The sequence below is a fragment of the Catharus ustulatus genome, chromosome 2 (genome assembly GCF_009819885.2).
Source record: "Catharus ustulatus isolate bCatUst1 chromosome 2, bCatUst1.pri.v2, whole genome shotgun sequence".
NCBI classification, from domain to species: domain Eukaryota; kingdom Metazoa; phylum Chordata; class Aves; order Passeriformes; family Turdidae; genus Catharus; species Catharus ustulatus.
Window position 1 is genome coordinate 60,746,597 of NC_046222.1, and position 15,705 is coordinate 60,762,301.

Genomic DNA, 15,705 nt, shown 5'->3' on the forward strand with positions numbered 1-15,705 from the left:
AGGGAAGTCCAAAGATTTTTAACTCATGGTCAAACCTCCTAATGTGAAATAAAATGTGGCGAATTTGTTTGAGAAAATTTCAGTTGAAAATCCTATTGCTAGCCTCTGTTTGTTTCTTGAATAGACTGTTGTTTGTTTAGATGTACTCAAGTGGTATTGTTTGCAGTTGTTTTAGGTACAGACACCTCTTTTCAAGGCAGGAAAATTTTGCGTTTCTTGTAAATGGCATTCTTTAAACAGCTTGCAATAGGAAAGAGCCAAGAAAAAGATGGGATCTTTATTTCAGCACAGGTTCTCATAAATCTCATATTAGTATCAAAACAGTGGGACTAGTGATAATTTTTTTAGTATATCATAGGTTTATTTGTGCTCTAGTTACTGGAGAGTCTAAAACTGCTGTTTTATTAGTGTTGTTCAGTAATATGGTCCGTAACTATAAAGCCTATTAAACACTTCATAAAGCCTTCAAGGAAACTTCTTACAAATGTTACACTGTGTTTTTATAAGTTATAACTCTCTGGAAATTGACTTATTATCCATTTTCCATCAAAGTGAAGTGTTTGGAAGACGGAGGATGACCTAATGTAATCTAGATTGAAAACATCAGTGAAACTTGATGTTTATCCTTGATTTGATATTGTATATGTTAACAGTGAATTCTTGTCAAAATGGATCTAGATAGATGCAAGGCAAGAGTGAAAAATATACCCAGAAATTAAGGGTGCTGCTTGCATCACTGTAGTAACAATAATTTTTAAGTGAAACTGTAGCCTGCTTATTTATTTGTGAAATGAGTGGCCGAAACTCCAGCACAGGACAAGATAATATGGATAGGGTGAACTTTAAATATTCAGAACATGAACTCGCTTCTTTGCATTTTTAAAATGATGGTATGGAAATCTAGTAACGTACAAAAACTAATCTAGCAGTGTGCCAAAGTAATTAAAGCAAAGTAAATAATCTCCAGTGTTCTTATTCCCCACAGAAAATGTTTAATATCTTATCTTTCCAAAGTAGTTTTCTGCTAATTCATGATGTCTTTGTAGACTCTCCTTATTCAGCCAGTGTTGTTGTTCTCCGTGGTGTGGAAATTTCTCCCCTCCTGTCATAAGGGGGAAAAAACATGTCAGGTACTGTCTGTATTCCAAAAATTATGTTTCTTCCATAGAGTGGAAATCATTAAGCCAACAGCTGTAATAGTCTCTGGTCATTTGCTGTTTACTTAGCCAAAGGGCTTTGTTTACCTCATGTGTATGTGGTATATGATACTTTAAAACATTGTCTTGGTGCTGTGGGACATCTTGTTGCTGGAATCCAGGGACCTAATGCTGATCTTGTTTTGGTACAAATTAGAAGTAGCTCTGTTAAAGTAGGTGAAGCATAAGGCTCTTGTGAGGCAGATCAGATTATCTATCTTTGAGTCATCCCTAAATATTAGACTCTGATGGCCCATTGCTCTTGAAGTTCCCTGTTCCTGCAGACAGGAGAAATAGAGTAGGTCATAAATTGTGTTAAAATTGGCCATTATTCTTACATAGGAGAGCATTTTCCTTATCTATTACTATATACTGAAACTTAGTTTTAAATGAGCCAATAAGTAAAGTTCAGGTCAGTGCAGTGATGCAGTGGTCTGATCTGAACCCACTCTTTTTGTGTTTATCCCAATTACAAGAATGTGCTGCTGTGTGTAGACAAGGAAATTACAGAAGACAGTTAATGTGTTTTTTTGACCACAGGAAAAAAAGTCACTGGTTCTAAACAAAAGATCCTTTGGAGACTGCTCAACTGTCTTTCTGTCTGGACTTTCTGTCCTCGATCACAGCTACTGTGAGAGGATCGTGATCACATTGATTGTTGGAAAATTGCCAGTTCTGTTACATTCCTTTATTTTCAAATAAATGTTAGTTTATGCATGATGGATGATGCCTTTATTGGGAGCTTCCAAGTGTTATGGGGAGGCTAATCCATCAGTTCAGTTAAGATGAGGATGCTAGAGCTGCAGGTCCCTGGGTCCAAGCAGCAGCAGGGCCAGGCTGTATTCCTACAGGAGCGTGCTAGTAGGCGCACACACCTGCAATGTGTATTACATACATTATATACATTATATACATTACATGCATTATATACATTATATACATTATATGCATTATATGCATGGCCAGCTGCACAGATCCACAGACACACTTTGTACTCATGCAAGCTTGAAGAGCAACAATGACATCCTGCTCCCCTCGCTGGCTGCCCAGGACTTACACGTCTTAGTAGGGAGCATATAATGTGTATGTGTACAGTGTGGACAGTCACTGTTCCCTAAATATCCTATTTCTGTTGGGGCTGGCACCTGGACATGTGAGCTGTTTTGGTCCAGCTTCCAGAACAAGCTCACTGACACACAGACATGGACACAAATGCACACTACAGACCCCCTGGCAGCTGGTCTTCCACATGCCAATTATCCAGCAACTGTCTCTGGGTCCTCTTTCTCCACACAGGTGTCCCAGTCTACACCCAAGCCCTCCAGTCCCTCCAGCAGCTGGCTGGGAACTCCCCTGGTCCCTGTGATAGCCACCTCCTCTGTGGCCTTGCCCAAGAGGACAGGCTATGGGGTGACCAAATAGCCTCTCCCATGGAATTCTGGTAATGGATGACTCCTCTGGTCCCTGAGCTGCCACGGTGCCTCCAGGCTTACTGTGTACTGCAGATGGGAGGTCTCCAGTGATGGGATGGGGGAAATGGGGCAGGAAAAGATTCTAGTCCTCCTTTCAAACTGATGACCCCTGTGCTCCTTTGGGAGTGTGTGGAGCAGTTTTTTATGACAGCAATCTCACACCAGGTAGCTAGACAGAGCAGGTCCAGTGGAGCAGCTTTTCCTTAATGTTTCTTGACATTAACAGCTCCATTTCTCAATTAGATTGGGAAAATAAAGTTGATTATGCGTGTCTGCAGGGTGACACTGTACTTTTGACCAGTAACTGAAAGTAAACAGGAAAGGTCACAATAAATAGTGTTTTAGTTTAGTTATACCAACTAGAAGGCCATAGTGAATTATGGCAAAGCTGTTGTTATGTTCCTACAGCCACCAAGCAATGTTTAAAAGACATATATTTATAAAGGGATAGATTTGGATGAAATGTCTCTATTTTTTTTGAGAGCACTTTCTGTAAATATAGAAAAGTTCTTGTGCGTGTTTCTTTAGTAGCATTTCCATGTACTTGTTTTGTTTCCAGTAAATATTGCGAGCTTAAGCCTTCCTGTAAAACAACTTCCGTTTTTGCACTCTATCTCTGACAGAAACGACGTTCTGAGATGAGATGTACAGATGAAGATAATAGTAGAAAAATAGTAGAAAATAGTAGATTTGCTTAGATAATACTGATGCTTTTATAGGATCATTAATAAAGATCTGTCGGAGCTAACAAAAACTGTTTAGAGGGTACAAAGCATAAGTGTTTAGTGTTAACTTTAGTTTAATTTTCCCTAGTTAGGCCATACTCATTTTCTCCAAGGAAAACAGGACTGCTTATTTTTGCTAATTAGAAGTACATCACTGGTCTGAATCACATCTGTAATTAGTAGCAAGATTTTAAGTAGATGTCAGAGATTTTTTTTTTTTTGGGTATAAGATTTGCATTGTTAATCTTCTATATATGCATACGTATGCATAAATACAGATTTAATGAATAAAAGGAACAGCTGGTTGTTTTTCAAAGCCATCAGGTGCTTCATAGGCTGACATTGTTGTTCCTTCTGCTCAGAGCTGAATTTGTTGGATCTGAACAGCTCAATTGTGTCCCTGGAAAGTGAGTGGGGTTGGGGAACCAGAAAATAAACCTCTGCTTTGCTTCTGTCATCCACTCAGTCTAGTAACGCACTCCACAGAAGTGTTGGTGTAAATAGCATTCCTTAGGCTTGTTTGCTTGATTTCTGAGACAGATAGAGGGAAGAAAATACTGAAAAGAGGGAAGGATTTTGAGGGAAGGCTTGCAGTGAAGCAGACCTGGGAGATGGAAGAGCTGGTTTGGACCACAGTTCATGTCCCTGCTGCATCCAAATTGAACCACTGAATAGGTGCAAATGTAGATGGCAGGACAAAAAAGGAAACTATTCAAACCAAAAGCAATTAACTTGTATACAGATGGCTTTCTGGCATTCACAGCTGCATAGATTTTGGTTGTGTATTTTTTTAGATGTGCCACAGAAGGTTAAAGCCTCTATACGTCCATCTCCAGCTGTTCATGCACATAAAATAGATAAGAAAACGAAGCCAAGTGAGCATTGTGTGCAGTGCCAGACTTGCTTGCTGAGATAGGCATCTCAAACACTAGTGCAACATCCTGGCCTGTCAAATGGCTCTTGTATTGGCCTTTTATGAGAAGAAATTACATATTTTATATCAAAGGAGTCACTTCAATTTCATAAAAATGAAATATGGAGAAGTGCTACATATATGTCATATCTCTAGGATAAAACCTGGGGCTGAGACAGAGCCTGAACAGAGGTGGAGGATTGCTGAAAATATGAAATGTAAGTTCTTCAAGCAGCTTTGGTATATCCTGGAAACTGTGTCTCTGGAAACTCTATGATTTAAGCTGTTTGACATGGAACTGAGTGTGCTCTTCACGTGCAATGCAGGCACATGCATTGCAGGCATGTTTATACTGCAATGCAGGCAATTAAGTTTCAAAAAAACTTAAACCATGCTTTAAAAAAGTGAAACCATTTTTGATTAACATGAAATATACTTTGATTTACATTTTCATGTAGAAAATGATAAATACTAGTTTGGGTCAGTAGAAACCTGCATTTTTTTTTTCTTGCATTTCTTTACCTTAAAAAAAAACCAAACCAACTATGAAATATCTGGTTCAAATGGTCAAAACATTTAGACCAGATTTTCCAAAACTGTGTTTTTGTGGTAAATGCCTCTGCAGATATTTCAGGCTGGTACACAACTATCATTGCAGTGCAATTACTACTCCATGTGCATATATTGACCATGAGTTGTCACCAGTGCTCAAGTGGAACAGTTGCAGCCCTCCCATAAAATTACCTGAATTTGGTTTCTCAGATTCTTTTTGGTGGCATTATTTACTGGAATGATATTTCTGTAGCTTCACATTTTGAGGTTTGCCTTGGTGGGGTTTGTTTTGCCGGTGGGGAGTGGTAAAGAACTCAAATGTTTTACTTTTGGTCTGACTTCCTACTGAAAAGCACCATAACCATCACCTAGTGAAGCCCAGTTGGCTTGCAGACCATTGGAGTGCCTCCCAGTCTTTCCTTATCAACTGTGTGCAGCATGGATCTGTGCATGGATTGCTCTTAATCTCTGCGTGCTCCTGCTGCGCCGGCACAGTTGGCGAGTCTGCAGCTGTAGGAGCCATGTACTTCATCCTCCTGCCTATTTCTTACAGAACTCCCTTTTGGAGAGTGGGTACTTGGGAAGGGATCTCAAGAGTCCAGTTTCTTCTCTGTTGTGAGAGGTGGGACCTAGTCTTTCAGACAGGAATTCTCTGTGGGAAATGAGGGGGTCCATCCTGCCAAATCTGGAGGGATATTGTACCTGTTTACTCACCACTAATAAGACTTCTCTGTTTAATGCTCTCTGGGGTATGTGTTTCTCCCTTGATTTACTTGATGTGCTTTCTTGTGGTTAATGATCTGAATTTGCCAAGCACACTGACTCATTTTGGTGCTGGTTTCCATTATGTAAGCTATTAACGGGTCACTGCTCAGATGCTGGAAAATCTGTTTCAGGCTAATAGCAAGGTGCACAAGTGCCTCTCCATGGTATATTTGCTACCTGGGCACACGTGTTCTGGCTTGATAGTTGGTAGCAAATCCCACAGCAATATGGGATGCAGCATCTATTCTATTAGCAGTCAATTCCTAATCAGCCTTTCATTAACACATACAACACTTCACCTTTTCTAGTTTTTTTTTTTTACTATGTGACTGAAGGAGAGTGAGAGGAAACATGCTGACATGCAGAGGAAGGTGTTGATAAGTAAGGAAATCAAATTCTTCCCAGGAGAAGCAGTGTTCTTGCAGTAGAGGAGGTAATAATGCAGGGTAAGGAAGTGTCTTGGAGCTGCATATTAAATCTGTCTCTCTGGCATTTTCCCTGAAAGTCAGTAACAAGGCTGTTGAGGAATTCGAATTTATGAAGGCAATTCAGAAGAGAAGTAGTGTGACACAGAAAAGCATTGAAGAAAACTTGGTGGGGTTTATTTTAGGTCTCAAGTATTGACAACTCAAAATGACACTGCAACAGCAGACAGCAATTACTGCAGGAGCAGATCCTTCTGTTGCCTTTTCTTTCTTACATTCAGATAATGTCCTTTTGCTTACAGATGGTTCCTTCATATGCACACAGAGACTTTTAGTGTTTCCTTCACTGTATAGATAGAGAATCAATGAATGAAAATCAGAGATGGGTCCAAGCTTGGATTTTATTTCTAAAATTCGCTCATTTTCTATGAGGAGAGGATCATGCTTTCTGGCTGTGGCAACATTCCTAGAAGAAAAGAGTTCAAGGTTATTTTCTTCTTATGCTGCTCTATGGCTGAAAGCTCCTAACAGGGTGAGCTTTCATTTGTTGATTTTTTTTCTGTCTGAAAATCTTTCAGGGAATGAAAGAGGTGAGCAAGGAAACAAACAAACAAAAAAACCCCTAAAAATAGCATGCCATTCATGCCTCATTCATTTTGGAGGAAGGTCTCTAAGTTAGGCTTCTCATAACTAGGAAAATCTAGGAGGAGCTTTCATCCATACAAACATTCCCAGACTGATGGCTAAAGTCAAAGATCTTTGATGACAATACCTTTCCTTACCAGGGAGAAAATGAAAAAACCAGTCTTTGGATGTGCTTGCACAGGAAGGAAATATCACAGTTAATGCGTGTGCTGAGGTCTGAAAAACCTTTTCAGCATAAAGCAGTGCAGAGACAGTTTCCCTAGAAGGAAAAGGGATACTGAAGGATTTATTGTGATGCGGTATTTATTATGTAAGAGGAATTTGCATGGTGAAGAGAGAAAGCAGATTCTATTCAGTATATAGAGGATGGGATGAATGATGTTAATGAAAAGCTGATTGATGGAAGCAGAAGTTTGTCTACTATGCCACTCATATTTTCTGAACCCCAGCAATCATTTGATGGACATCTGAGTTAAATGATGGGTGTATCAATCCTTTGGCATGCTAAATTTTTATAGTCTGCTGTGCCAAGATGGTGGTGGGATGAATCCAGATATGATCCTACAGATGTTAGTTAGGGGGCCTGTTGTCCCCAGCTAAGAGGATAGCTTCAGAGAGTGATTTAGCCCAGATACATTTGGCATTGTGTTTTGGCACCACCAATCTCTCTCCACATGGAGTGGAGATGTAATACAACCACAGCTTGGATTTAGTCCATCCTCTTCTAGGTCCTTCAGCAGCCATTTCAGTCAGGACTCCAGTTGCCGTACACTCCTTGCTTTGTCCCACTGAAACTGGGAGGGGCCTAGATAAGGGGTGGGTGGTTGTTTAGATACCTCTGTTTTTCTTCGAACCCAGGAACCCTCGTGATTAATGGGTAGTATTCTGCCGGTTGGGATTGTTCTGTTTATTTTAGTTCTTGTTCTAAGAATAAGACTGCTTGAATTACTGTGTTAATAAATATGATCCCAAGTAGAAGCATGTGTTTTGCAGACTATTTTCGTTATCTGATTGGGTTTCTTCACATCCTCCTTTTGTGACTAAGTCGAACCCACAGTCTGCCGAGTGTCTGCCAGGATAAGAACCTGCCTGCCAGACTCAATGCCACTAATCATTTCCCTGTTTTGTTTATTTCAACTATCATCCCTAAACATCAGCTAGCAGGCCCTGACAAGAGCTTGTTTGGTGGATGGAAATCAGTGTCCTGATTTCTCTTTGACAACTACTAGTGTTGTGCTGGTGGCCATAATTGGTAGGACATCACATCCCAAGAAGTCCTCTATGGCACTGCCACAGCTTGAGATTGCTTTGAGCCCCCTTTGTAGCAGACAGAAATATCCTATAAGAAATTAACTCTGCAGGGATGAAGGGCTTGTAAACCAAATGTTCAGAGTGACACCTTAAACTGAGGCACTGTGAAAAGCCAAGATTATGTGCCCTCACTCGAAGCCTAGCAATCAAGCTGACAGCATAGAGATTGCCTTGTGATACACTATTATCAATTAACCACCTGTCAGGGATTTTCTGTGACTCAAAGAAGTAATGGTTGGCTGGCTGCTGCTTCCTAGGTAGTCCCTCATAATATGGTCCTATTTCCTCTGTCTTAGGTAAAATCTAATCTTTGACATTGCAAACGATTTGTGTTTGTTCTCATTATGTCATGCATGTCTGTGAGATGAGTCAGATGCACAACTCATAATGACCAAGACAGCTGAAATTATACAGAAGATACTGATTTAGTTGCTATTATTGTTTTCTCTAATATATGGGAAGTCAACCATATGTTAATTATTTTTCTTCAGAACAGCTCCATTAAAATTTAAACTGGTGCTGTTTGTGGTGAGAAAATCTCTTTCAGTCATGCAAAAACACTGTGTAGCCAGCAGACCTTGCGATCCTTTTCTTGGGTTGTAAATCTTTGAAAAGCTGGTGTGCCAGAGTGTGCCTTTCTTCTCTAAGTGGAAGATGGGACCCTTTACTCTTTTGCATTTATTATTAATCTTGATTAATTGCATGTATCTTAAAATTCACAGTTTGTGGACAACTGTTCTCCCTTTACCTGAACCCATAGAGGGTTCTAATGCAGGAGAATTGTAAGATGGTATTTTAAGATTGCATGGGGGATGGTGGTTAAAGAGCCTGTGGTGGTTAAAGAACCTAGGCCTTCACTATTGAAGTTGTGAGACGTGCTTCTAAACTCCTATGTTCTGAATTACAGGATTTCTACTTTCAATATTTAGTTCTCTTTGTCTTAAGAAGTGTTAAACTGAAAATAATCCAACCCACTCTGTGATCTAAAGAAAAACTGGAATGATTTTTGTCTTAAAACTGTTGAATGGCTTCCTGTGCAGACAGGGAGTGTTATCTAACTGATTGGAACAATTTTAAAGTATGATATGCCTGAACTGCATGAATAAATTTTACAATTTGGGCCTTAATTGGGTAATGCAATTGCACTCACAGACACTTCAACATTGTGGCAACAATCATTGCATGTAAACTTACTGGATTTCTGTATGTAGTTATCTGAGAATCTCATTTGTAATCAAAGAGTCTTCTAATTCAGAATGCCAAGCCAATTTTGTTAGTCTTTTGTAAATGTTTCTAATTTGAAAATGCCCTATAATTGTAATGTTTGCTCAATATTACAAAGTGGAGGGGGAGCCCAGGAGTATTTTGGCTTTACCACAATCTGAATGTGTCACCCACTACACGCACAGAACTGTGGTGCCTAACAGTTCCTGGGACACACTGCAGAGATATTTGTGAATGCTTTGTGAAGATGAGTATTCCTTTGTGCTCCATTTTGTCTCCTTCATCGAAACAAAACCTTGAAAGAGTGCTCAGGATGGTAGGTTAAAATGTGGATCTCAAAACGAAACAGGAGAGGTGCTATTGATGGCGACTTAATCCTAAAACTCAGAACTCAGACTCCCAAACTGGAAGACTTTAAGAAAAATGAAAGCTTTCCCCACCTCAATCTTCATGCAGTTTAATTTTCCACAACTTCTCTCACTGTGGGTGTGAGGGGGTGGGAAGCAATTTAAAGTTGAAAAGTGCAGCTTTGATTTGCAGCCTTCCCTACTTTCTCAGCTGAGATGGTTTCCTTTTGCTTACCCTAAAAGAAGGACAACTGTTCCATGCTTTTTATTTCTGTCCAGCTTCTTCCTTCCTATTTTGCCACCTGGCCCTTTAGACATCCTGCTGAAGTAGGACTATTAACACAAAATCCCAAGCCTCCAAATGATTTTTCTAGGCTTCAAGTTACTCTTTTCAGTGGAACAAAAGTGGTTTGATGTGGCAGGTATTTGTTTAGTTGGTTGTTAGAGTGGTTTTTTTATGGCTTTTCTTTTTGTTTGTGGGGTTTTTTTTGGAAGGAGCGAGAAATTTTTGTTGGGTTTTTTTGTTTGGTTTGTTTTTTTTTTTTTTCCCATTCAGTTTATCAGTTTTCCATTACATTTTGCATAAAAATCTGAGATTGTGGCAGGACTCCATATCAGTTTTGGTTTCCTAAAAGTGAGCACACTGAAATCAGTGACCTCAAAAACTTCTGGTACCTAATGCTGAGTGTTACAGTAAGTGCATAACAGTAAGCTAGAGTCATTCCACTGCTTCCTTCATCTGCTCCTCTATGTGGCATTTGGAAAATGCTTTAATCAGCTTTTCCATTCCTCTGTCTCATCGTATTCAGGTCTTGCTATTTGTTTTTGTTTTTGCTTTGCTTAGACATCATGCAGAAAACAAGCCCAAAGGCAGCAGCACAGACTTTATTGCTGGATTTACATACAGAGCTCTGCCCAGGTTGCCCAGAAAGCTGCAGGATAAAATGAGTTCATCATGTTCTCAGGGTATTCTGGTGGGCAGTGTCTTCTGCCTCATGGTCATTTGGAGATGATAAAATGCTGCTTCATTCTCTGTCTGCTGCCTTTCCTATCCCTGCCCACTGCGCTGGTCATGTACCCACACCCGTGCAGTCCCAGTGGCCCCAGTACCTTCCCATTGATTATCTTCCATCATCTGCACATCCCAGGCTGCTCTTAGAACCCCATCCAGCAGCTCTGTGGTCCAGCCCCTCTGAACTGTAATGCAGCTGTTTTTTCTCTTGGTGTAAGTTCAGACCCATTAAAAGCAGTGGGTTCCTTCCACTGAGGCAAGGTGCAGGTGAACTGCAGGGTCACAGCTGCCACCTTACTGCCAGAGCTCTGTCTCCAGGAGTAGGAATTAGCAGCTGCATCCATTAAAGGGGTGGTTCATGCTTTATGTTCTCTTAAAAGGAGGGAAGGAGAAAATACTCACATGTAGAGAGATTTTGCATTTAGAAGGATTGCGTGTGATAAAATTCTAATATTTGCTTTTTCCTAACTCCTTTGACAAAGGAAAGAAAGTAGGAAAACATTAATTTGGGTTCTCATTTGGAAAGTTCATAGGAAAAGGGGACGAAATCAGGGAGTAATAACGTGGATAATTCAGAATGAGTGGCATGAACTGTGAGCTGTTGATCACTGCTTTGTTATGCAGACATAGATTTTCATTGATATTCCTTGTTTTGAAAAACAGAAATCCTGTCTCTGCTGTTGTATGTTTAATTGAGCACTTGAGGAAAAAACCCTGCATGACAAAAAATTAAGCAAAACATAACAAAAGACCCTATGGTATGCAGTTCTTCAGATGATGTTCATAGAATGTTTTGGGTTTTTTTTCCGAAAAGTTGTTTTCTGCTATACATCCTAACTAGATTCTCTGAGACTCTCCCATGAAGTGGTTAAAGGGGTTTGGTCAGCATCGCAGAGTGCAACTCCTGTGGGAAAACTGGAGTTGAAATTAATTGTGGAAAGCTAATGTTACACTTGAAAGCACTTTCTTCAGAAAATATATTTTTATGTATATATATATATATATGCTATTAAGACCATCTAATATTTTCTGGAGAGAGAAATCAAATCCACAGTTAAATTGAATAGTCATTCCTTAAGAAGGCTTCTGTTACTTGTGGCTTAACTGTAACAGAAAACAGACTGTGTATTAGCACAGACTCTCAGGAAGATATTTGAGTCATAAAATGTCAAAGCCTCTTCAAAATTAATGAGTAAAATATTGCCTGGCTTAAAAAATGAGTATCACAACTTTAAGAAAACACTGTTGCCCCACTTCTGTGTGTGCCACATGTGGCAAGATTATTCCAGTGGAAATCTGTGCCTGCAGGCTATGTATTTTTTGTGTTTTGTTGAACACCATTTGGCATCTGAGATCAAGAAAGCTTAAACCAATTATGAGTAGCTGGTGCAGCAAAAATCATGATTGATACATTTACAACACAGGGTCGATTCTTCTGGCAATGTTATTGTATTAAGAGGGGGAAAAGGGGACATCAGGCATGAGACTTTGTAGCCCCGAATTAACACAGTGCTCTGACCACATACAGATGTTTCCTCCCTCTGTGCAATCAGTGTGTCTTGCACTGATTGCAGCCTTCAGACCTCAAAGAAGAAACAGCTGTGCAATTATTGTTAAGCCTATTTCCCTCTTCCCTTTGACTTATTGGATTATTTAATACAGCAGAATGATAGGAATTTCAAAATGAGAATGCGCTGTTGAGTCATCTAGTCCATCTTGCAGCAGGATTGTCCTCTCCAGATCTTTGTCCAGTCATGGAAAGGCTTTGTGATGTGATTGGATTTCAGCCAATTTCCTTTGGAAGATTATTCTACGATAGAATACACTGCATTATAAGAATTTTTCCCTGTCAGCCTAAACTTTGCTTTGCTTGGTATAATCACATTATTCTTAGCTATATTTTCCTGAAAAACCCTATTAAAAAAAAATCCGTAGTATGTGTATCTTTCCATAGCTTGTAGATGATTATCACATTTCCCTTTCAATAGTGGCTTTAGTCAAGCTATACATATTTAGTTATTTTAATATTTTCCTATAAATCAGCCATCCTGATGACTTTTATTGCTATCATTGAGCCAAATCTCAAATTCTTCTATTTAGTATTCAAATAGAAAAGGCAGGACTGAATAAAGACTTACAGATTAGATCATGATGTCATTGAAAACCCATCCTTTGAACCAGTGTTTGTGCCTTCAGATCTGTCTGAATGCCAGCTCTCCTGAGGCAGACTTCAGTCATAGGATTTGTCTCAACTTTCTTATCTACAGCATAAGTGCCTACATCAAAGCTACTCTCCCTAGATTCGTTTATGATCATTGGACCCTATAGCTGCATGCAATTAATTTAAGCTGTTTTAGGTATCCACATTTAAGATGAGAGGAATTGAGTGCTAAAGGTATGTATTTGTCTCTTTCTAAGGTCTCTGTCCTGGACTGACTTCCTTGGGTATTTAAATATGGGGTGTGTGGATGTTTGGACACTGTGGCTCAAAAAGTGAGAAGAGTCAGTGCCACCTGAGCTTCAAAACAGCAGCAGAGTGGTTTGATGCAGTGTGTGTCCTGAGACCATTCCTAACACAGTTGAATGGCATTGAATTCAAATCACAAGTATGATGGTTACATTGAATAATGGGGTGGATGAAACTGTCTTTTCCATAGGCATATCATCACAGAATATCTCCAGTTGGAAGGCACCCCTAAGGATCATTGAGCCCAACTCCCTGCTCCTTGCAGGACAGTCTAAAACTAAACCATATGACTAAGAGCATTGTCCAGGTGCACCTTGAGCTCTGACAGGTTCAGTGTTGCAACCACTTCCCTGGGGAGCCTGTTCCAGAGACCAATCACCTTCCCATTGAACTTCTTCACTGTGCCCAATCTGGACTGAAGCAGCTACAGCATTTACCCAGAGAATATGAGTCTAGATGCCAGATATATTGTTTTTTCAAGGTTTTTTGGATTGAAGGAAATCTATGATCAATGCCTTTCATTTTCAAAGGCCTCTAAAAATGGCTCTCACATGACAGGTGCCAATTGCTCTTCCCTTCTCTATCAGGTATTTCTTCTCTGCTGACAGCTTAGTGCTCACAATCCTCACTGCAGCCCTGCTCAGTGCTCAGTCTGCTCAGATGCAATTCTTACCTCTAGCCATAGGTTATGGATTGCTCTCCATACAGCTCCAACCATTCTTGGTTTATACTGGAGCAACTAGGAAAATAAATCAGCATCTGCCTTTTCTTTATTAGTAAAAAAAAACCAAAAACCACCAAACAACAAACAAACAAACAAACAAACAGAACCCAAACAAAAGTTAAATACATTTTCCCAGTGGTTGGTTACTTCCATCAGACTTTCTGACAGAATATGCTAAGCCTCTATTCCTAATAACTTTCATATAATGTCCAGTAAATATAATACAAACCTTTGTACTAAATTCCTTTGGAGGGCAAACACCAGAGAAGGAGGTGAGCTGTTGAAATTGAGGGATAATAACTGCTCAAGATAATATGTTTATTAATTAGTCCTGAATGAATTTAGACTGAACATGAACAGAAATTTTTCAAACATCCCAAGAGGGTGAAGTTGTGGAATAAACTCCAAGTGCAGTAGTTGAGAAGGAAAGCAAAATAACTTGAAGAGTGAATTTGGTAAATTTAGAGATGTTTTTATGAGAATATGTAGAAGCATTTATAGGGATTGAAAGAACAAGCCGGGCATGCAATGTGAAGTCACAGTGTTACGGAAAGGGCTAAATAGGAGACTGGCCACTGCTCACGTGTCTACACTATCACCTATTACATGTGTCATGCAGTTAGTGGCATCTGCTGGTTACTAACAGATTCCAGAAGGCTGCAGTCCAAGGTCAGTACAAGAATTTCCTTGCTGTTGCCACACCCTTGGAGTTTAGGATGTCCCTTCCTGAAAAACATAGGGGACTCTGGTCTTGGTCTTTTGTGGGTGATGCTAGGAAAGGCTTGTGTGGCGTGCATGTGTCTCTATGGAAAAGACAATGTGTCATCAGTCCTCCTGGGCAAAGCAGGAACAGGAACCCGGACAAGATGCTGTTCCTCCCTCTGAAAAGTATTCCTTCAATACTGCAGCCCAAGCACTGTACCCAGCCTTTTCCTGGCTGAAGCCTGTGCTGAAAGCTTGCTAGTCAATGGGTTCTGCTCCTAATTCAGGGTAGCTGGAACAAAATGCAGCTATCCTCATCATTCAGAGACACGCAATCCTCAGAGACTGCAAGCCTACCACAGCATGCTGCAAGTCATTGTGACACTGCCTGACAGAGTACAGGGCTGTCTGTTGGGACAGCTAACTTTGAAGCATCAGCACACTGGAGATGAGAAGGACTTGGAGCAATGTGTGTTAGGCAGGTATTTTTAGCTGCATTTTCTTAAAATTGCCCTGCTTTTCTAATACTGTTTTATCATCACCATGGTGAACTAATTCTGCCACTAGCCTGTCTGATAATAATTCTTATCTTGATAAGGTATTCCTCATTGGATCTGACTTTTCAGATTATGTCATCTTGGTGCCTGGCCTAACAGCAGGCATGACTGACTGCTTAGGAAGACTTCCTAGACTCCTCTCAAGTTGTTTGATCTTGCTCCTCTTCACAGCTCCATCTTCTGTGTTTGTTTCTGTGGCAGAAGGGAACATTATCCTTTCCTTTCTTTCGAGTAATGTAAGCAAACACCTGTGAATTGCAGCTGGCCCCCATTATAACAGGTGCCTATTTCAAGGAGGACTCGATGGTCCTATTGTTTCTCCTATGGATTTTTTGACTTACCTGTGGTTTCTGAGATGAGATGTTACTGGTGGATATTTCTGAGTGATTACTCCTTTTATGCAGGAATGTGGTATCATAATCTTCAGATGTTATGGCACTAGCATTTAAGGACTTTCCAGGACAAATGAATGTCATGGTCGTACTGAATTTACCCATGTTGTCCTCATAAGTCTTGTAAAAAACATTACCTGTATTGAACTTACTGGAACTCTTTTTTCCATTCCTTATGATGATTTGAACAGGGGTTTCCCAGAGTTGTCACTTAAATTAGAAAAGGAAAAGGGTTAGAGATTTATTGCATCTATTGCATTCTGCTGTTTAGCTCAT

At 40.0% G+C, this 15,705-nt stretch overlaps 1 protein-coding gene across 6 annotated transcripts in view; it reads left to right on the forward strand.

Annotated features, from left to right (window-relative positions):
- The window catches only part of ENOX1 (ecto-NOX disulfide-thiol exchanger 1), a 362,795-nt gene that overhangs the window by 52,709 nt on the left and 294,381 nt on the right, over nt 1-15,705 (forward strand). The window lies entirely within an intron of this gene.